At 36.1% G+C, this 23389-nt stretch overlaps 1 protein-coding gene across 37 annotated transcripts in view; it reads left to right on the top strand.

The window, feature by feature from the left end:
• Nucleotides 1-761: 761 nt before the first annotated feature.
• Nucleotides 762-23389, top strand: part of MBNL1 (muscleblind like splicing regulator 1) — a 178431-nt gene continuing 155803 nt past the window's right edge. For 12 of the 37 annotated variants that reach the window (XM_034439208.3, XM_034439206.3, XM_034439205.3 and 9 more), the window contains exon 1: nt 762-1687. The gene's annotated coding sequence lies outside the window, so the exon portion shown is untranslated. The remainder of the gene's footprint in view (nt 1688-23389) is intronic. The other 25 variants (XM_087872611.1, XM_087872610.1, XM_087872608.1 and 22 more) reach the window with 9 other exon arrangements.

Here is a 23389-nt window from a genome sequence, read left to right as displayed (position 1 = left end):
AAATGAGTTTCTCTCCCTGTTCTTGGACTGCTTTACTGCAGGCTGTAGGTGGGGGCTCAAATGATGCATACTTTCCTGTTATATATATATATATATATATATATATATATACTTTCCTGTTATATATATATAACCTAATAAAATAAAAACCTAATAAAAATAGGTTTGGGCCTACTGTTCACAGACCAAAACGACTGAATTGTGCAGCGTTTTACTTTTTGTCAGCCCTTGAGTTAAATCCGGTAAGTATATAAATACGTGAACCCAAATCAAACGGTCTTTTACCTTAACTGAGCTACGAGAACTGTTATCTGTCTGAACGGGGAGATAATTCAGATCTAGGAACCGGGCTTCTCTTCTGCACCCATCTCTGGTTCCTTCCTCCTCCCTCTCCCGCATATGACACCCTTGGACTGGCTCCAATAGAACCGGGAGACCTAAAATTCTCAGGGCTAAAAGGAGCAGCACAGAATGCGCAGTATTTAAAAAGAACCGAAACAAGCTATAGATGTCATCTGATGGTCGGGCGAATTTGCAAGGTGCCTTGAATGTTAAGTAGTTTTACAGTTAGTACTGCAAAGCCCGTGGGTGGGATACCATCCGGCGCCTCCACTTTGCAGCAACAGAGCGAGACCAATTAATCCTTCCCCCCCCCCCACCACCACCCCAGAGACGCTCCACCGAAAGAGACCTGTACCCGCCGCATTTACACTACGAACCCCCCCCCCGAGGGGTGGAGGGAGGGGGGGGAAAGGGATGGCGAGAGAGAGAGAGCGGGATGTGGTGCGTGCGTGCCTACGTGCGTGCCTGCTTTTCCTCTCTCGCTCGCTCTGTTCCTCTTTTTCTCCTCTCAAGTTGTACAAATCGACTTGGGAGATACCAAGGCGAGCGTTTGAAGGGGATCCCCGAGCGCGCTTTCGGCGGCTGCTTGGCGTTCGCTTTTTCCACTTTCAGCCGCCCCCCCCCCCCCACCACCACTCCGGCTTCGGGTTCCCTTCCCTCTCCCCGTCGAATCTATTCGCTGGTCCCCACTTCCAAACCTTGTTTCCACAGACAAGCGCGCGCGCGCACACACACATAGACCCAGACACCAAAGGGGGAGAAGCAGCGCGCGGCAGACGTTTCGCGTGTGTGTGTGTGCGCGCGCGCGCGGGGCCCTTGTTGCGCGCCCCCGCCTAACCTTCCCCGCGTCTTCTGTACACCGTGTGATTTTATTTTATTTTATATTTCCCTCCCTTCCTTCCTCCCTTTTTTTGCATTCTTGCAGTAGTACGCCCAGTTGCTTCCTGGTTAGAGCTCGCTTGGATGGGGGAGGGGCGGCGCAGGCAGCAGCGGAAACTCGGCGCTTCAGATAAGAGCGTGCCCTGCACAGCCGTCGGCGACAGTCTTTTTGCACTGCAGCTGCCGGAGGTTTTAGGGCGACGAGAATGCCGCTGTGACAAGGCGAGTGGCGCGTCCCATCTTTTTCCCCCCTCCCCTTTTCTCTCCCTTCCCCCACCTTTTTTTCCCCAGGGCTTGTTTTGGTTCTATTTGTTTATGCTTTTCTTTTTCTTTTTCTTTTTTTTCTTTTTCTTTATCAAAAACAAAAACCAAGGTTTGGGAGGGTCGTCCTTTCCCGAATACCCCCAAAAATGCCTTGGTCGACCCGTCCGAGATCTGATGGTTGCCTCTGAAAAAATGTTGAGAGGTAAGACGTCTTTCCTTGTTGCCGATCAAGACTGGCGGGGAAAGGCGGGGTGGGGGGGGGCAGAAAGAGAAGCGAGAGAGCCAGCAAATGCTTTTAGGTTTCGATTGGGCTGCCGCTTTAGATCGGAGTCGCATTAGAAGCCGCTTGGCTTCCCCCCCCCTCCACGTCCCGGGCCGGAGGAAGCGAGCTTGGAGGGCCGCCGCCGCCGGTGGGAACTGGAGATCCCCTCCACAGTTTTAAGGATTTCTTCTCGCGCCCCTCGCCGTCCTTAAAAAAATAAAAGAAAAAAAGGAAAGAAAACGAGAGGCAGAAGGTCGCAGTTGCAATTCTGCCTCCAGCCGCCGTTTCCTCTCTTACGCGGTCTGTGTTTGTGTGTGTGTGTGTGTGTGTGAGAGAGAGAGAGAGAGAGAGTGCTGCTGCTTTGCGGGGTCGTGCAGTTTTGCAATCTGCACAGACACACGCACGCACAAACACACACACACACACACACACTCGCGCCCAAAGGCTGAGGCTAAGCAGGTGTACGAAAAGGCCCCCTTCCCTCGTTGACCTTTGTTTCGGGTTTATGTTACTCCCTGAACTTGGCGTGCTGCGTGTCCCTTATTTTAGACCCAGCGCCGATCCACTTGGCTGTCGGGGAGGGTAGGACACTTGACTTTGACAGGCCTCGCGTATCATAGCGCTCCATATTGCAGCCACCCCTCCGAGTCCGAAGCCTTTACCTCCCCTGGCAAAAATTAGAAGCGCGATTCCACCCTAATTTCCTCCCCCCCCCTTCTTGGAAGACAAAATATATATATATATTTAAAAGTGTGTTGTAAAGCGGGAGCCCATGTTTTTTTTGGGGGGGGGGAAAGAAGGCTGACACATTGCCTACCGCATTTAGATTAACATGTGACATGTTTAGTTGTACTTCCTTATATGGAGAGCACTATAATTTGGCATCCCGAGGGATTTGCCCAGGTTCACAAGTTCTGGAGAGTCCTTAAGGATATATATATATATATATATGCAAGTGTTAAGAATTTGCTTGTATTTTGAACGGCAGATAAATTGCGTGGCTTTTACTAGAAATGCACTTCATGTGTGAGGGGAAAAAAAAAGAGGTAAAATCGTGACGATTTAAGGTTTCTTTCTGGGATGTGGTGCAGTGTATGGTAGCATCTACAAAGTAGATAACTGGCACAGTTAAGGTTAAAAAAAAAAAGCCAGCTCGCTTGCTGTTTACCCAGAGCTTCTGAATTCTCAAGTGAGCTGTTACAGGCATTTGGTTTTAGTTAACATGAACAAAAGTCCCAAGGGAAAAAAGTTAGAGGGGTTCCCCTCCCTTTTGAATGCATCTGTTTAGCTGTAGTATTCCATTTGGATTGTATACAAACTTGTAAGCCGTCTGCTCAAAAGGATAATTTGCAAATGTTTGTGTCTATGTATAGAAACATAAAGACTTATACCATCAGTTTATATGTGTAAATATCTTTAATTATAGGGATGAATATACATTTGATAGATAAATAAAACATGTTATAATACATATTGAATGGTTATACTGCCTGGACGTGTGCTTCCAAATATGTAACTGTGCCAGACTCAGATGGGGGAAGAAGAGCTGTCAGAATTTTCAAAATCTAGGGAACCCTTTGAGGCACAAAAAAGTTAAGAGGCTAAGACTTGGAATATGTATTAAAAGAGAACAAGACAAAAGTGAACCTAATTAGTGAGTGGTTGCTATGTAGAAAGGTCCTATTTGGATTGTTCAGGTGTCAAAGGATGTATTGTTTATAAGAGTTTTAATGGCCTGGAAAGGAGTCTGTACAGTCGTGTTGCAAAATGTGGCACTGACCACCATGACTAAATAGGATTAGAGAAAAGCTCTTGGGGAGAGACTTAGCAAAGGTAGACAGAGCCTGCAGCTTCCAAAACGGGAAGTAAGCTTGCTACTGCTATATATTTAAAAAATAATGGAAAGTCATTTGCAAAACTGATTTTGAAGCAGTGTAAAGCAACAATCCTGTTTATTTGTAGTAAGTCTAATTGAATTGAGTGGGTTCTTTTTGTAAAGATTTGGTAAATTGTATTTATTTTTGTTATTGTTTGGTAACAGTTCTTGCAGTTTTATCATAAATGATTTGTTAGATCTGGCCAATATCTAGTAGACCTACAGGAGAAAGACAAAATGTTTCAAATTTAGATATCAAAAAGCTGAGGCATCTGTCAGTGATTAGGAATCTTAAGATAGGTCAAAAGTGACAGCAAGAATCTGGGGGAAAGGAAGAAAAGATGAATGATATGTATATTAATTATCAGCAGATAATAAAGTAGTTAATTGTCCAGTAGAATATATACTGTTTACTTTGTTGCACTAATCAAATATTAAGTACTTCGAGGGAAATATCAGATTAAAAAACTAGTTCTTTATGAAACAAATCTAATAGGGTAACATTGGCCTAGTCTAGACATCACACTGCAATTGCTACATCATTGTCGGATAGCTAAGAGTAAGTCTGCCTTCTTTTTCTTTTCTCATTCTTCTTTCCCCTGAGCTTGTATGTTTTCTTTTGTTTTCTGGCTGTGGGCTCCAATTGTGATTTATATATGTTATACAATAATGATATCTGGCTTGGAATAATTATATTCACTAACCACAATTTATTGATAAACCGGAATTTGAAATCGGGTTTTGAATTTAGAGGAAGAGAAATAAGAAACTTTTTGTAATTGTAACTAGTGTACATTAATTTAAGCTTTTCAGAAAGCTGTCCTTATTGCTTATTCCAAAAAGTGTTTGTGTGTGTCTGATCTGGGGGGGGGGGGGAGAGGGGGACACTTTGTAACACTTAAGGTTGAGTGTTTGTTATATTGTAACATCTGATCCTGAACATTGCTTCTTGATATACAGTAGGAAGAAAAATAATCAAAATGTGGAGTGCTAGGTATTTAGGTTCAGGAATGCAAAACAGATTGTATTTAGCCCTTGCAAAAATAAAAATTAGGCAGGATATGCAGGGATATGTTCCTAGGATCCATGGCTAATTTATGGGAGAAAAGAGGCCTGACATTGCATATATCTTTGATCTGTGCACTATCTTGACTTTTCTAGTTGAGTATATTGAGTTACATATGTTAGTCTTCGAAGAACTATTGAACATCTTAATTACTTAGGAAAAGATTGATATAAAGAAGAAGGTTGGGAAAGCTCAAGTTCCTGATATATTATGAATGTGACAAACCACCATTATTACCTTAAAAGTTTTTTAATGTAGCATTCATAGCTAGCCAGTTCTTCTTGAAAAGTATAGGGCCATATGTGCTGCCATGCAAAACTACTGTTCTAGGTTTGAGATCGTGAAGATCTTGTATCCTGAGCAGGTCATTTGAAAAAGAATTCAGAAAGCTGTTATGTAATCTTAAAGAGACCATTTGTTGGTATTTACTTTTCACCACAACAATTATGTGATAAGACCATCTTCTTCGGATCAATGATTTGCCCTTAGCTACCTGGCTTGTGTCATCAACCTAGCACCCTACGACTTACAACTGGAGAAGGAACAGGATCTCTACATTCTGAGTAATATATTTGGCTTACCTGATAACTGCTGAAATTTTTATACATGTTGGAAAAGTATTTCTTGACTTTTATTTGTGATCAGGATTCAAAATTCACTTTCAGCAATTCTAAAGCATAGTTCATATCTTTTATGATATCGGGATGTTTGTTTTCATTTAAACATACCTTATAATAAAGTAGTTTTGAAAGATCCAATTTTCCCACTATTTGTTGTTAAATGAAAGTGCATTTTTTGTCTCTGTGTGTGTTTGTATTGCTGGTTAGTATTTTTAACATACAGTTGTTAAATACCCCTTGTTTAAAGTATATAGTTGGATATAACTTTTTTGAAATTCCGTTGTACAATTTAACTTTGGCATTGTTTTATTTATTTGTAGCACATATGGCTACTAAGTAACAAAAATACTCAATTGGCAAAAGAAAATACTTTTCTTTTAAATTACAAAGCAAAAATTATATTTTGGTGTATCTGATGTGTGGCTGTGGGTTTCTTTATGAGATAGTTCTTAAAATGTTTTCCTTTTCAGTAGCATAATAAGCCACAATTTAACTATGGTTTATTAAATAGACCACAGTTACGTGAGTCTTCACAATTGTGAAGTCATAAATCTAGTGGGTCTCACATCATGTAAATGAAAGGTTTTGGTGATGTGTGAAATCAGTCATTCTGTTCAACATGATTGAGAACTGCTTTTGATTTGGCCTAATCTATAGAAAGTTTATTTAATAACCTTTTGAATGATATAATTTAGATAGCATGTGACAGGATGGGTGGAATTGTTGCATCAGAAACAAAAAAGCTCTTTAACATCCCCTTATTTTGGAAGTGTTTGAAGTTTCTTCATTTCTACAAGATGAGTTGGGAGCAAATTAAAATTCCTTCATGGATATAGTAACTATTAGACAATTAGTATATGTGCTTTAAAGTTTGTAACTGTGCACAAAAAGTGCAAATGATCACATACTCATTAGTTTTAGGATTTAGTAGACATCTTCTGAAACAGCATTAATTAATTACAGCCTGACTGAAAAGCAACTATTTTGGGTTGCTGAGAAATGTCACAGATTATGGATTGAAATTTGAGATTCCCAGAAGAGATGGACTATTGTACAGAAAACACTGCAAGGAGTTTTAAATAAAGCAAGCTGCACTACTTCCTTCTTGGGACTAAGAATTAGGAGGCTTTCCCTAGGCTGCAAGTACAAACATACCTGTCTGTTTTATGTACAATCTTTAGTTGCAAATTTTAAGAGAGAGGTAATGGACAATGCAGGAGGTGGGGAAGCCCAGTAATTTGCAGGATGGGCTTTAACACCTCCTGATGTTCACAACTCTGTGTTAGTGCCAGTTAGATGTGTTATTTAGTTGTCAATTACTGTCATTCTGAAAATAAGTAAGGAGAAACAAACATGAGAATAGTAACAGATACAAGCTGAAACATTTGCTATTAAAAATATTTATGTTTGCTAGAAATGCAATACTATATATTATTTCCATGTATGTGTTACTGAAGATTAAAACATGACCTTTACAGTAAAGAAAAGAACTATATAACATTTTAAAGGTAAGCAATCATTTTACAAGATGAGCTATTGTACTTCGGTCTGTTTTCTAGAGAACTACCAATTGTTTTCTATGGTGTGTTATTTGTGCTACTGGAGATTGTTAAAACTCTGCCATATTTTTTACAAAGAATATTGATGAATATTTAAGCAGTTGCAGCCACATTTACCAAAACATAATTCTGTCCCTATTTTTCCTGGGTTTGTTTTTTCACTGATATACAGGAACTGGTTTCTGCCTTCCTGGTTTTCCTTGTTAAGGTAAAACAATTGCTTTCTTAAAGAGTGAATAATGTGACAAAATAAATACTGTTGCAGGAATCCTAGTGATTTGGAATTTGACTGCCCTTTAAATGCTCAAGAAGTCATTAGAATGTGCTCCATTAAAGCCTGGAACAATATTCCTTATTTATATCACTAGAGACTGCATGTGGAATTGAAGAGCCTATGCAAACATATCTAAACGTCACATGGTGACCTAGCACAACATTATAGAATAAGAAAAAAAAATCAGAACCCTTGTGATCATTATGTGCTCTTGAGTGTTACATGAGATCAAATAAAATAAAATCTTTATTATGGCCAAAGAACAGGATCATACACGAGTATTAGCTGTGAGCAGTTCTTTCTCATACAAAAAAAGAATATTTAGAGCTGCAGTCCAATTTTTACTTGAGCAATAATTATCCAAATAAGACTTTTTTTTCCTTATCTGACTTTAGAGTGTCCATTGCTGCTTGTTCTATGTGTTTACTACAGATCTCCTGATGAATGCTTCCTAATACATTTTTAGTGTTCACATATGTATGCTGGCAATTTGTGAATGTCTGCCAACTCAGAGACATTGAGATGCTGGCATATATGTGGATACTAATGTCAGCCCTCTTGTATGTCCAAAAGTGAAAGGGTAATATTTCTTCTTTTTCAAGCATTCAGTTGTAATGAATTCATTTTATTCAATTGGGACCATGAACATTTCACCAAATTTTGAATTTCCACTATAAAGTATCTATCATGCATAATAATGTAATAATATATAATGGATATAAATTGCCCCTTGACAGGTTCAAATCCTTTACTTGAAAAATGAAGTCAGTTTCAAAGAATCAAATGAAGCTGTAATAATTAAGCTTTTACGGATATGTTTGTAACTTTCCAGTTGTTGTCTTATCATGCTCAAAAGAATTTGCAGCAGCTGGGTTGATTCAAAAGGCAATATGTACTAAGTAAGCACTTTCTGATTCTTAGGCCCTTCAAATTTGGATTGGATTGGATTTGAATCAACTGGGTTGATTCAAAAGGCAATATGTACTAAGTAAGCACTTTCTGATTCTTAGGCCCTTCAAATTTGGATTGGTGCATAACCTTATTGTGTAATATGCAAACTTTTTTGAAATTATCTTAAACAGCTCTGGATTTCATATATAGTGCGTGGATTGGATTTCCATCTATAAAGATTCTATGTCCTAAATTATCCAAAATACAAATAAGTTTGTATTTTGATGTATATTCTTAATATTTCTCTGATATGTTCAATGTTTTGTCTAACAGCATGTACATTTATTTGTATTTATCTGATAACTTTCATAACTGATCCAAATAAAAAGACTGGGCTGGATTACAGCATGTTAAAATGTATGTAAGCAGCAACAATAATAAATCAGTTCTTCACAGGATTAACATTTAACTAGTTCAAGGCTTGGGGAAATAAAACAAGAGTGATCTTCTGTATGCTCTGAAAGTATGGGGAGGTGAAGGGAATTCAGAAGCTGAGAGCAGCCATAGAGAAGGTCTATGTCTTTTCATCCATGTCTTTTCATTATAGGTAGTTCTCTGTCAATGACCGTATGTTGTTTGTGACTGTTTCAAGATATGACAGCACGAAAAAAGATACGACAGGGAAAAAGTGCCCTAGGGCCCCCCAGAGCTGCTTTATTGATGAGAGGGTGGCATATGAATGTAATAAAATTAATGACTGCTGCAGTTATCATAGCCTTCTTTGTGTACTTTGCTCCCTTCCTTTCATCTTGGTTAACTGAATTTTAACTGAATTATAGTACATGGTTTTTGTTTATTGTTTTAATGTTTATATCATATTTTAATTATATAGCTTTAAGCCACCTAGAGTCGCCACGGCAACATGGGCAATATAGAAGTTGATAATAAATAAACCCTCCCAGCTCTGGCCTCCATCTGCTTTTAAAAAGCAGCCAGATATAAATCCAGAAGAACCACCAAATCATGCATCAACTAATTCAGTGGGAACTACAGGAACAATTACTGGGATTAACGTTCCTGAATATTTACTCATTTGTAAAGAATTACAGGTTGAGTTTATTTTGCTCCTCCTATAGCCAGACTGCCTCCTGGCACCGCCCCAAGATTTCCATGGCATGAGAATGGCACTGTTTGGCTGAATGTCATCAATATGTAGTGGTTTGTAAACCTTTTGGAATGTTCAATATTTCTGCATAAATATTGACTTGGGGATCTGTTGGGATTGTCCCACTTCAGATTAGGTTAGGAGATTAGGAGATGATCCATCCCGTTTTTGTATTAGTCCTTTTTATCTAGTCTTGGTTAATTTTAACCTTTTAATTCTTAATGCAGAAGGTTTTTAATGTTTTAATATCACCATTTTTATATTGTGTTTTTATATTGTAAGCCTCCCAGAGTTGCATGACAGTGAGATGAGCGATACGTTAAATAAATAGATAGATAAATAAATAAAACCTAAAATATGATCTGTTTTCTACACAAGTCTTAAAACCAAAAAGTATCCATATAAGCAAATGAGATGTCATTATACTTGTTCATATTTAATGAGAAAAATACATCTGTGCTACATTAGAAAGATGGTCTTTTGTATTATTAAAACATTTTCTGAGCTGTGGGTAAAGACAATTTGTTTCAGAATTTCAAACTTCATGTGGCAGAAGATAAATATACTTAAAATATTGTTTGTTTAGCTTATTGAGGATAACAAAGTAATTAGTCACATGACAAGCATAGATCTGACAAAGTAATATCAACATTGGGAGTGTACTCCCATATTTTTTTTCCCCTGAAAGATAAATATTCTAAACATATCCTGAATGTCCTCAGTAATCCTGTGTTGAGCTGATCTTAAAAAGGTTTGATGAAGATGTCATGCATTCTTGAATGAACTCTGCATTCATTTTGACTAGAAAAAAGTAGATAAAATTATATATGTGTTTATATAAAGCAAGTGCTTCAATCTTCAATTTATTTCTACAAAGGATTAGTTTTTATGTATTTAACAGAAAATACTGTGAGATTTTAGTGGTATTGGCATAACTGAGAAATTAGTGTGAGACACTGAATAGTGTTTTAAATGTGCAAACGTATGCTTTATGTTTAATATCAAATGATAAAGCCAAATTAAATTCTGAATCCTTCAGAGAAGTTGCATTGTTACTCATTATTTGTTAATAATTTGTTACTGTAATTGTTAATAATTAGATGCTAACATTTTTTCAATAGGAGCTATCATTTAGTATAAGCTACATGCGGCAGAAATGGTTGTAGATGTGGTTTCATTGCAAATGAGAGTTTCATATAAGCTAAAGGAAAATCATGCTCTCATCAAACAGATTATTTTCTTCATTTATGACTATGGACTTCAGACAGACAAGAATGCATATTGATGGACATGCCCTTAATGGTTTTCTTGTCTTCAACATTATTGCAGTTATTATGACAACTGTCAACAGGCACAAAAGCTTCCACATTTGCTGTTTGTTAAGTAGCCTAGAATGCAGGATAACCACTACGCACAGATGTTATCATAGGCCAAGACATCGATACAGTATTGATCACTGGAAAAGTCACATGGAAATAATTTAAAATCATTTCCAACCATATATTATCTGCGAAACATAGCATTTGTGAACACAAGAAATTCAGTTACCATAGCCAGAACAGGCAGATACAACTTTGGCCATTTGTATCTTCCCAAAACTTCCCAAAATGTTATGAAACTGAACAATTCTGTAAAAGTGTTTCAATCCATCAATCCATCAATAAATTGTGTCCTCGTTGCTCACAAACAAAAAATTAATAAATACCCTGTTTCTCCAAAGATAAGACATCCCCTGATAATAAGCCCAATCGGGCTTTTGAGTGCATGTGCTAAAATAAACCTCCCCCCTGAAAATATTTAAATGCAGAGCTGGACATCAGGTAAGATGGCAAGAAGAGCCCCGTCTTGCTCCACGTGCCTCAAAATTATAAGGCCTCCCCGAAAATAAAGCCAAGCGCTTATTTCGGCGTTCAAAAAATATAAAACAGGGTCTTATTTTCAGGGAAACATGGTACAAAAACAAAATAAAGCAAAACCTAGACTCTAGATACTTTAGTATATAATAATAGTCATATAATAATACAACCAATGGATAACTATATTAATATAGGAACTTACAGATTTTATATCACTAGCGCCACACTCAATCTCAAGGGGCTTCTGCAAATTGTAAGGGGTATGTCTGCAAGAGTGTGTGGTGCATCCTTGCCTTAGGTTATAAGTTATTCCATACGAGGGAGGCCTCTGTTGGGAACCTCTGCTTTTGGGCTCGCTCTTGTCATGTCCTGCTAAGTGAGAATACATATTGTGATTGTATCTTGCACTTAGTATTTGCTGACCTCTACTTTAATAGCAAGGCTCGTATCTCTTGTTTGCTTTTATGAACTGCATATCTGGACTGATTTTGAAATAGGCAGTCCCAGATCAAGAAAGAGATCCATTCCTGAGTCTAGAAAGTCTAAATTCCTTAAATTCCTTGAATTTGTATTTAATCTGAACATATTATTTAGCATCAATTTAGCCAAATGCTTTTCTTGGTATATAGCAGTGATGGTGAATCTTTTTGGCACCAAGTATCGAAAAGGGAGTGTGAGCGTGCTCGTCTGGGCTACAACCCGGAAGAGGAAGTGCCCAGGGTGCATGCATATGCCCAAAAATGAACTTCTGGTTTCTGGCATGCACATGCGTGCCAGCCAGTTAGTCTTCTGGGTGTTGGTGTGCATGCATCCGTGACAATCAGCTGACCTGCACACATGCTCATGCAGGAAAACGGAAGACCAGCTCTTCCATTTTCCAGCACTGCCGCATGCACAGAAGCCAGCTGATCATCGCGCACATACGTGCCAAAAACCCAGAAGAAGAATGGGCAACACCGCATGTGGCAGGCAATATGGCTTTGTGTGCCACTTCGGGCACGTGTGCCATAGGTTCGCCATCACGGGTATATAGTATTTATTTTACTTGTCTATGCATATAAAATACTTAACAAACGCCTTCAAAAACAAACGCTTAGAAAAAAGGACTGTTATTAAAAGTTAGCACTAACACTCATGAAAACATTGAGCAGCTTCAGCTGTTCGTTGGCAAGAAGAAAGAGAACTGTGTCCACCATTTTTAGTAAAAAGCAGTCAGTTTGTAAATACAATATGAGTTGTGTTCAAGTCAAAGGTAATCCAGGGCTGTCTGGAGTTATCATCCCATCTCTTATTTCATCATGAAAAATAAATTATTCCCATTAATACAGATGTTTAATGCTTGCACTTTTCTTAATGATGAAAGGAAGCACTTTTCTGCTCAATTTTTTTATTTTTAATGTGAGCTTTAACAAAATAAGTCCTATTGTCCTTCTCTTGGTGTTCTTCCGATGACAGACCAAAACAGAATAAAACTTTTTGACAGATACAGATTGTGTTTCTTGAAGTTGAAGAAGAACCGTTTTAATTTAGAGATGACTAATTTAAAATATTACTTAAACTGACTGGTATAAAATATGATCAAACAGTTGCTAATTATACTAAGTCAGTTGAGAGGAAATTGGAAATGAGGACACTCAGCAGGGGAAAAGAAGAGACTAATGCACCATTAAAAGATTTAGGAGATTTAGTTAAGAAAACAGTGAAGACTCAGGCTTGTAGATGAACTAAATTGATGGCCGTCCCACATACTTGGCTTTATGTACTTACCTGGTAAATATACTATACATTCCTTCTCAATTACTTTTATACAGGTAGACCTTGTTTTACAGCAGTTCATATAGTGACCTTTCGAAGTTCAATGATACTGACAAAAGTGACCATTTTTCACATGACCATCACAATGTTCCCCTGGTCACATGATCAAAATTCAGACTCTTGGTACCTGACTCATATTTGGATGGTTGCAGTATCCTGGGGTTATATGATCACCTTTTTTGATCTTCTGACAAGCAAAGTCTATGGGGAAGCCAGATTCACTTAACAACCGTGCTACTAACTTAACAACGGCAGTGATTCACTTAATTTCTTGTGGCAAGAAAGTTAATAAAATGAGGCAAAATTCACTTAGCAATTGTCTCAACTAGCAACAGAAATTTGGGCTCAATTGTGGTTGTGAGTCAAAGGCTACCTATAGTGCAATTGTTGTCATCTTCGTTATTTCTTGTTCTTTATCCAGAATAAATAATCCAGGTCATTTCAACCAACAAAATAGCCAATGAAATCCACTTGAAGGCAAGACTTTATGATTTCAGAGTGCACAAGATTAAGTGGTTGACTCGTTCCTCTCTATGGTCTCTCCAACAACCTTTCTCAATTTGATTTCTTTCAAGGATGGCGACACCTAACCATACCAGCTTGTAATTTGGGGAGTGTTTGCTCAATACAACTGAAGAACGTCAGGTGAAGGAAGATTGCACAAAATTCTTAATATATTTTGAGAGTGAATTTAAACTTATACTCTATGATTACCTGACATTTTGTCATATTTTTACTGAATTTACGGTTATATGGTGAAAAAACTCCCCAAAATATGGCAAAAATTATGAATTCTGATTTTGGATATGCTTAAATATTAATTATATCACATATTCTAATGTCTCAAACTGCCATAGAAAGTTGTGTTGAAGCTAAAATCCTAACTTGAGATTTTACAATAGACCTACACAAATTTTAGGCTCATGGAATTTCTAGAATTAGTTAGTTTACAGTTTTACTAAGTGACCAATCTAATACTTACTACTGGTAACAGTGAGGCACCTATTTGAAAATTAATAGCTCAGAGTAAGTCAATTATTTTGACCACTTCACAAATACTAGATTGGAGTGACCATAATATGTAGTGCAAAATATACCTTGGCCACTTTATGGATCACTATAAATCTACTGTGCATCTGTTAATCTAGTATTCTAAATTAGAAAATGTGTACATGGGTAGGTGAAAAGTTTTTAGATTGTAGCTATCTGCAAAGTATGTATAGATGTATGTAGAGAAGATACTGATCTGTCTTTTGTTTAATCCTGGTTTAAAAGAAGGGTGATTAAAAAAAATGATATATTTATATATACCCTCAAGAGGTTTTGATAAGGTTGGGGTGGCCTCCAAATATTCTGCTATGGAGACAGTTTACAAAATCAAGATTGTTAACTTCTACAGTAAAACTGCATTAGATATTGTTATATGAACTTCCAGTTCATTTTATAAAATACCAAAAGACATTCCTATGGTTAGGATTTGTTTTTATATAAATTAATACTTTAGATCAGAAATCCTTAGAAATAGATCCTTGGCAAAAAGGACATTTTATTTTTATGCTATTTTTAAGGCACCACAAAATTTGAAATTCTATATTAAATACATAAGTGGTTAAACAACAGCCAAGCAAGGGATAGAAACACAACCTTACAATTAGAAATCATAAGAATTTAATCAGCTTACACTAATAGAAAAAGTATAAAAAGTGTTAAATACTGCAATTAGAGAAAGATAAAGGACCTTAAGAAGTGGGAAAAAGGGGTACAGAATATTTTCTCTGGCTTGGGGTAGGCTTCATTTAATGAGTTAATTTTTTCATAACTAGTACATTCAGTTATTTACATATCAATCATCCTGAAAATGTGTGTGTGTGTGTATATATGTATATATGTGTGTGTGTGTGTACACACACACACATACACATACATATATTGTGAAATATATAAAATCATGCAAAATTCTCTGACAGGATAAATTGCATAATCACTTCAACTTGGCAAGATTGATAGTATTGATGCCTTGGTTTGAAACTTGTAAACCAGAAAGTAACTAGCTTATGTCAGCCTAATATTGAATGGTGGAAGATAGGAACCCTTTCAATCCACTTATTTTACATATTTCAAGTAGTGTATATGTATGTGTGTGTGTGTGTGTGTGTGTGTATACATATATATATATACACACACACACATACATACAAACTTACTACAAAATTCTTATTGTCATGATTTTTAAGTCGGCAAAATGGTGCATCATAGGGCAATAATTTTTGAATGTAGGAACCTCAACTAATTTTTAGAACCGCTAACTTATAAAAATTCAAAATACAGACCCCATGACCCTGAGGAAATGAAATTTGAAAACATTGTGGCTGCTGTGCTGCTAGGCACATGAACTTCATTTTTGGTATTCTGTCACAGTTTCCCAGCCAGTCTTGCAATCCCTTGCCCCCTTCCCTACCCAGCAGCAGTTACTTATCTGTCTACTGGGGACAGAAGGAAAGCAGAAAGAAGGGAGTAAAGAAGGGCAGGACAAGAAGTACAGATGGAAACTTAATCAAGGACAGATAGATCCAACTTTGCCCTACCAATGGTCACAAGCCAAGATCATCTCAATCTTCAAAAAGGGAAACCCTAGCCTAGTTGAAAATTACAGATCAATCTCTTTATGTTGCATCACCTGCAAAGTCATGGAATCAATCATTAATCAATCTATTACCCTCCACCTAGATAAAAAAAACCTACTCTCCAACAAACAATTTGGTTTCAGAAATTTTTTTTCCTGTAATCTACAACTACTACATTGCAAAAATATATGGACTACACATCTTGATCAGGACAAAGCAGTAGATGCAATTTACATAAGACTTCTGTAAAGCGGTACACAACAAATTATTTCTAAAACTAAAATTCTATAGCATTTCTGGACTCCTACATGATTGGATAGCTGTCTTCCTGTCAAACAGATAACAAGTGGTCAAAATAGGAAGCGCTCTATCAAATCCTATACCTGTTGTGTTCCCCAAGGCAGTGTTTTAGGTCCAACACTCTTCATACTTTACATCAATGACCTTAGCGATCATATTAAAAGCAACTGTGTTCTCTTCGCTGATGATGTTAAACTATTCAACACCACCGACAATGCAACTACCCTTCAAAAAGATCTTGACTATGTGTCAGATTGGTCTAACAAGTGGCAACTTCAAATCTCAACCAACAAATGCTCTGTCTTGCACGTTGGGAAAAAAAAAATCAAAACATAAAATACAAATTACATGGACATGACCTTGTAGATGACTCTCACTGTCAAGGACCTTGGACTACTCATTTCTAAAGATCTAAGTGCCAAAGTCCACTGTAACAACATTGTCAAAAAGGCATTAAGAGTTGTTAACCTACACTGGCATAGCTTCTATTCTGGTAACATTGTATTACTAACTAGAGTATACAAAACATTTGCTAGACCAATTCTCGAATATAGCTCATCTGTCTGGAACCCGCACTGCATATTGGACATAAATACAATTGAGAAAGTCCAGATATATTTTACGAGAAGAGTCCTCCATTCCTCTACCCGCAATAAAATACCTTATGCCACCAGACTTCAAATTTTGGGCTTAAGACAACTTAGAACTACGCCGACTTTGGTCTGACCTAAGTGTAGTACATAAAATTATCTGCCACAATGTCTTACCTGTCAGTGACTGCTTCAGCTTCAACCACAACAATACACAAGCAAATAATAGATACAAACTCAAGGTAAATCGCTCCAAACTCGATTACAGAAAATACGACTTCAGCAACAGAGTGGTCAATGCCTGGAATACACTACCCGACTCTGTGGTTTCTTCCCTAAACCCCCAAAACTTCAACCTTAAACTGTCTACTGTTGACCTCACCCAATTCCTAAGAGGTCTGTAAGGGGCGTGCATAAGTGCACCAGCGTACCTATCGTCCCTGTCCTAATATTTCTTTTTACTTACTCTTTTCATGTATTCAAATTATGTTTATACTTTTACCTGTTATCTTGTATATGCTTGACAAATAAATTTAAAAAAATTAAAAAATAAACCTAGAACTAAGGATACATTTCTTGACAGTAAGAACAATTAAGCAGTTGAATAGTTTGCCTCCAGAAGTTGTGGGTACGCCATCGCTGGGGGATTTAAGAAGAGATTGGACAATCATTAATCCAGAATAGTATAGGGCCTCGTGCTTGAGCAAGGGGTTAGATTAGAAGGCCTCCAAATTCTTTTCCAACTCTGTTATTTTGTATTCTGGAACAGGGGTGAAAGAAAGATGGAAGAAATATTTCTGATGCTCCCTGCCAACTTCCCACAAATAAACTCAATTGGAAATCTGCTCCCACTACTTCTTTGCCATCCATGATCATTTTGTTTCCATATTTAGGAAAGAAAATATTTCTAAAATAATGAGCCAATGGGCCACTGGGTGTCTAGTATTGAATTAAATCTGATTACACATGAAAGCTATTCATTTAATTAAGGACATTCAAAAGAAAAAAAATAGAAAATACTTTATAGTAATATAATTTCTCCATTCAAGGAAAAATGGAATTTCAGCTTCTCTGACAGATGGATCTCCAGTTTCTGCTTAAATACAAGACAGTCTGTTCTAGTGTCAAACAGCTTTTATCATTAGGAATTTTCATTAAATGTTTGGGGCAGCAAAGAACAAGTTTTCTGTATCTTGTAGTTGACAGTCATTGATATATATAGAGCTAGAAAGAATAATTCAGATTCCTTGCTAATCATAGAAAGCATTTTTCTAAAAACTGAATGTTTACTGAATGTGCTGAAGGTGTCACACAGCTTTCAGGAGCCATTTTATAAGACCTTAAGATCTTTAGTACTTCTGTATTTCTTCCTGAGATGCTCCAGAAAGCACAGTTAACCTATATAAACACCAGACTAAGTGATTTGACCACAATAATGGCAATAAGGAGAGAGAGAAAGAGAGAGAGAGGGAGGGAAGAGAGGAGAGAGAGAATATACACTCCATAGCCAGAATTTTTGCTTCCTCTGTCCACTGCACAGGTTTTTATCATTTGTTAGTTTATGTGAATGCCACTCTTCCCCAAAACAATAGTGAACTAGCATGGAAGTAGTTAAGAAATTACATCTGCAAAGACAATGGCCTGGAGCACATTATCTTTAAAGAAATAGCTGATGGAAATATGGAACATTTCTGAAGCATGAACACTCATGGAAAATACCTGATTTAAAGAAGGAGAGTGCAAATTGTTGAAGTTTTACAGTTTCTATGAAAAAGAAATGTACAATGATGACTGAGCACGGAATGATGGGAAAATGGAAATATTATTATCCTTCATGAATTAAATTACAGATCTCATATCTGCCAACACTAAGATGTTGATATTGTGTTGAAATTGGAGTGAAAAGCATTCTTATTTAAAATTAAGTGTAGAAAAAATGAACTTCAAATGGAATACTTTTTAACATTAAGGTTAATACGATATTAAGAATTTTAGCATGGATATGGGGCAAGACATTAGTTGCTTATTAAAGCATGCAAGGACAGTCTTAAAATGAATCAGATATGACCATAGCAGGTAAGTTTTTTGAGTTTTCTATCCCTAATGGGCAACAATAAAATGGGTTACCTGTGCTTTCAGGTGTGCAACCTCTACCCTCTCTTTTTTATGATCCCCTAGAGTTTCCTTTAATCATGTTTGTTGCAAATTGGTGATGTAACATCTTTGAAAGAAATAGTCAAACAGGAATGCAGTAAGATTTAGTATAGAATTAAGTAACAAAAACATTATTAAATTTTTATGCCACTTCTTATATAAGGTGACTCTGGGCAGCTTACATTGTTCAAAATTCTTGCCCTAATTCCAGGTAAACGATACTACCCACTGTACTGTTTCACGTTCCTTCTCTTGCTTAAGGCAAAAGATTTTGAGCATGAATAACCTAGGTATCTATCAGTTCAATTTAAAGAACCGATGCATTTGCTCTAAGCTTAAATAAGGAATTGTAGTACATAATAGCTACTGGTAAAACTGATAATACATTTGATTTTTTTCCCACTGATTTTTCCAATTCCAACTTTAATGGGAAATAGTGTAGAAATCAAATAATTAACTAATTAGTTGAAAAGAGAAAGAAAAGGAACAAATATAGTCTTCCTGCCAAACCTCTGATTGCTTTTCTTGATGGATAATTAACTGAAGTTGCCTATTCTTAGTTGCTGTATAAGTATCTGGATATGCCTTGTACTTCAAACCAATTCCATTTGGAAATTCATCTAAAGAGGAACTTCTCAGAACACCTGTTTTGCATAGGAATTGTGGTACAAGTTTGATACTGAATTAAAGATGAACGCTTGATGGAAGCATTTGAATGCAGCTAAGAGCACAGAATAATTCAGCTATAAATAGTATCAGCTTTTAGTATAACAATAGCTAATGCCTTTGCAATACAACATCATGGGAAAAGTAACACCTACAAGCTCAGATTTGAGAGGAAAATGAATTTTTAAAATGTTAATAAAATATTAATGTTTTAAAATGTTAAAATGTTTTAAGAGGGATATATTCAGGATGTTTATTCTACAAAATTATTAAAACAATAGCTTACTAGTCTTTCTAAATAGATTTCCAGTTTTAAGCTTTGGTCTCAGACCTAGGTTCTAAATCACAAATTCTTATTATTTAAAATTATAAATAAAACATGAATAAGAACACTGTGTGTTTGCCTAATAGAATGGGACACAAATGTACATTTGAAGGCTGAAATTTGACCCAGCTTGTTTTACAATTTACTCATTAAGGTTGATATATCTTTCACACTTACCTTGAAGTAATATCCATTTAATGAATAAAATCTATTGCGATCCCACAAAGGGAAGGGAAGGGAAGGGAAGGGAAGGGAAGGGAAGGGGAAGGAAGGAAGGAAGGAAGGAAGGAAGGAAGGAAGGAAGGAAGGAATCAATCTAGAATCTAGAAGGAAGCCACGTAAATCATTAATCTTTAAATGGGAAAACCAATGAAAAGGCAAAGCTGATCAAGAGACCAAGCTTTGCTGATAGAAAACTAGCTGTGTTTAAGTGATTTAAAAAAAATTGATTTTTCGAAATCCAACCAATTCTTCTAAAACTCTGAGTTTCTACAGATCTATGTATAAATTAAAAAAAATTCTCAATATTTTGCTTGTTGAAATGTTATCAAAAGTTAAGCAACTTTTCTTTACAGCAAATGGGGAATTAAATTTGTATGAATTAAAACACACAAATATACATACCAAGAACATTATTTTTCCTTATTGTTTCCATAGTAATGATCTTGTGGCTCTGACTGGCATGTTTGCCATTTTCAAAAATGTATTGAATTTATAAATCTTTACAGTATTGAAGTATTATTTCAATTATTAGTCCAAACCATCTTTGGAAGCATGCTTCTTAAAGTTTTCGAATGCTGTAGAAAAAGAGAATTTGGCCATTTTTAGCAATTGGAGGCTTTCAAGTATGAAAAGTATTTAGAACAGTTTCATAACTTTTGTCAAATCTACTGGGCCACATAGGCAAAATATACTTATTTGGGCAGGCATCCAAAGTGTTCAGAAATCATACTGTCAAATGCTTCTTTAAGGAATTTTAACTTTAATTTCAACCATGTATCTGATAAAAAAACACTTTGCCGATATTTTGGAGTATGCAGAAAAAATTAATACAGAATCCTGGAATGGTCAATAAAAGTATACTGCAATGATTCTTTTGATATTATTCCCTTAAAAACAAAAATCCCTCCAAGGAAAACTCTAGTAGGGAATATTTGTAATATCAGGTTAATCATTGTCCATCTTCTTGCAGATGTAGGGAAACAAAAAGAGAGACCCCTATACATTGCTTTCACTGTTACCGTCTCTGAATTCTAGTAATTTGTCCCATTCTGCTATAATAATAAATTAGATCTTAATAATTAAGAAACAACTTTCTCCTGTATGTCGAAAGGGCATAGTTGAAAGAATAAATGATGTCCTGTTTCCTGACATAATAGTATTTTACAAGAGGTTTGTTGATTTCTATACATTACATTGAATAAATGACAAGATTAGTATCCTTTGTTAATCATTAGAACCTTCTAGGTAGACCAAGGAAGGAAACATATAGCTTAAAGGTTTTTCATTTTCTGAATTGTCCCATACATATTTTTTTAAAAAAATGCCAGTGGAAAAGCATTGGAAAGAATTGTTCTGTCCTATGCAGAATTTTACACAAATTCTGTGTAAATAAGCTGAGATTTCTTTTTGGATTTTATAAATAACTCAGAATCTTCTGGAGTGGGCAACCACATCAAATCTAACAAATCAAAGAGTCTGATGTTGAAAAACTATCTTAGAACATTTATAGTAAAAGTCAGCAGACTTAGACATGGTCAGGAATTAATTTAGGAATTGATACAAACATGTTAGGAACATGTAAAGGGTATAGTACTATTACCACCAATTTGGTAGAAACTAAAAAATCCAGTTGACATGGTTTTTTGTGCTCAGAATATTCATAAGGATGCTATCATAGATATTGATGCTGCATTTGAATGCAGCTAGGACAAGCTTCTCTCCCTCTCTTTGTCTCTGTCTCTGTCTCTCTCTCACTCGTTCTTGCAATGTTGCTTTAGATTCTTGTGGTCTGGATCCTTGTACCACTCAAATGGAATTGTGGCTACTGCCCTACTCTTGAATAAACAACTGTTTTCTGCTCTTCCAAGGAAGATTGTGTGTGTGTGTGTGTGTGTGTGTGTGTGTGTGTGTGAGAGAGAGAGAGAGAGAGAGAGAGAGAGAGAGAGAGAGAGAGAATGAGAATCTATCTACTCTCTTGTACTCAACTTAGAGTGGTAGCGCCCTCAAGGATTTGATTGCTGTATATCCTATTTCAGTATGTGTGTTTATAGCTGCAATGTCATATCAGCAAAATAGGATTCTGTCAAGACTTGAGGGTTAGAATCTGGTTTCATAGTGCTGGGTTTATCCTCTATTTCTTCCTTCTCTTTTTATCAGCTTCATCTCAACAGGATAACAGACCTTTAAGCTGGATTTCATATAGTAAAATGCCAGTATATTATATGTGTGTGCACAGTACAATCAGAGAATCTGTACACATAAAATTATTAAAAATAAAAATAAATCCATACCTTCATTTTTAAAAAACTTATTAAATATATATCCAATGTATGTTACATTACTTTACAGTCTCAGTTTGCATATGCACTTTTTATTAAAATAATATATGTCCAAGACATGCTGCTATCCTCTTTATTATTCCTTTCTTTCTTTCTTTGTATGCCAAGCGTAAAAAAAAAAATCCCTGAACTAATTAACCTCTTCATTTATGGCTTACCAATGCAAAGGTTAGATGTTCGAAAGTAGAACACTGTGATATTGTGAGTAATTGCTTAGATGCTTTTATGTCGCACTATGGTTTAATGCAAGATTTCCCAATTTTGTCTACATCCATTATTCACTTCAGCTCCCAGAATTCATCAGCTGCCATGGCCGCTGTAGAAATCTGTCTATCTATCTATCTGCCTGTCTTAATGTTTGACAGCAGTGATCTTTCTTATTCTCTTTTTGTGCTGCCTTACAGTCTTGACTCCTGGTGACTGTTGCAACAAGTCTTTGCAGTTTTGTGCTGCCATTATATTTAAGAATCAAGTAGAACAACTTTTGTAATGACCCTTTTAGTGTAAGATTTAAGATGCAATTGAAGGACTTTACCAGAAAGGGTGGTATCTACATTATTAAAAAAGTGCTTGTCCCATGAAAATGAGTCATGAAAATGAGTAACAAAGGGCTTTCACTTCTTCAGAAAGTTGATTTTTTTCATTGTTGTTTAATCTTAATACTAAGTCAACTTTCTGCTTCTATTATTTATATCATTAAAAAAAGAGCTTATAGTTTAATTTGGAATTTATAAATTTTAGATTGGAATCATTTACAGATTCGATTACAGAATCCTTTAGATTTGAATGGACTGTAGAATAAGAAAGTTTTGACTTCATGCAAAGCATTCTTATCATACTTTTGTACTATTTATAACCTTTAATGCTATTAAAACTGTATTCACAAGACTCAGACAGTGTAGTACCGTGACCTGTCATTCTTATTTTTTTCATCACTCATCTCATTTTATGGACAAATTATCTCATAGCTTTATACAACTTTCATTACTCTGGATTGTTATTATATATAAAATGTAATTTTGAAATGAAATGAAAATTCACATCTGAATTTGTGATTTGCATCAGTAGTACACATTAGATACTAAGCAGAAGCTTTACCCTTTAATTTGGTTAGGTTTTAACTGCTTCTGATGTTACAAAATATTGAACTATGATCTGACATACTGAATGTGAAATATCAGTGTACAATATCAACATGGGTGCCGAATGTGTTAAGGGTCCCATTTCCTGACTTTATAGCTAACTGGCCAGGTATCTAGCTCTTATGTATATTTAATCTAGATTGGCAGACATGGGTGGC

Source organism: Pantherophis guttatus, chromosome 6 (assembly GCF_059756535.1).
Source record: "Pantherophis guttatus breed Tessera chromosome 6, ASM5975653v1, whole genome shotgun sequence".
Taxonomy (NCBI): Eukaryota; Metazoa; Chordata; class Lepidosauria; order Squamata; family Colubridae; genus Pantherophis; species Pantherophis guttatus.
Note: the sequence above shows the minus strand (reverse complement) of the source record. Positions and strands in the feature narration are given on the sequence as shown.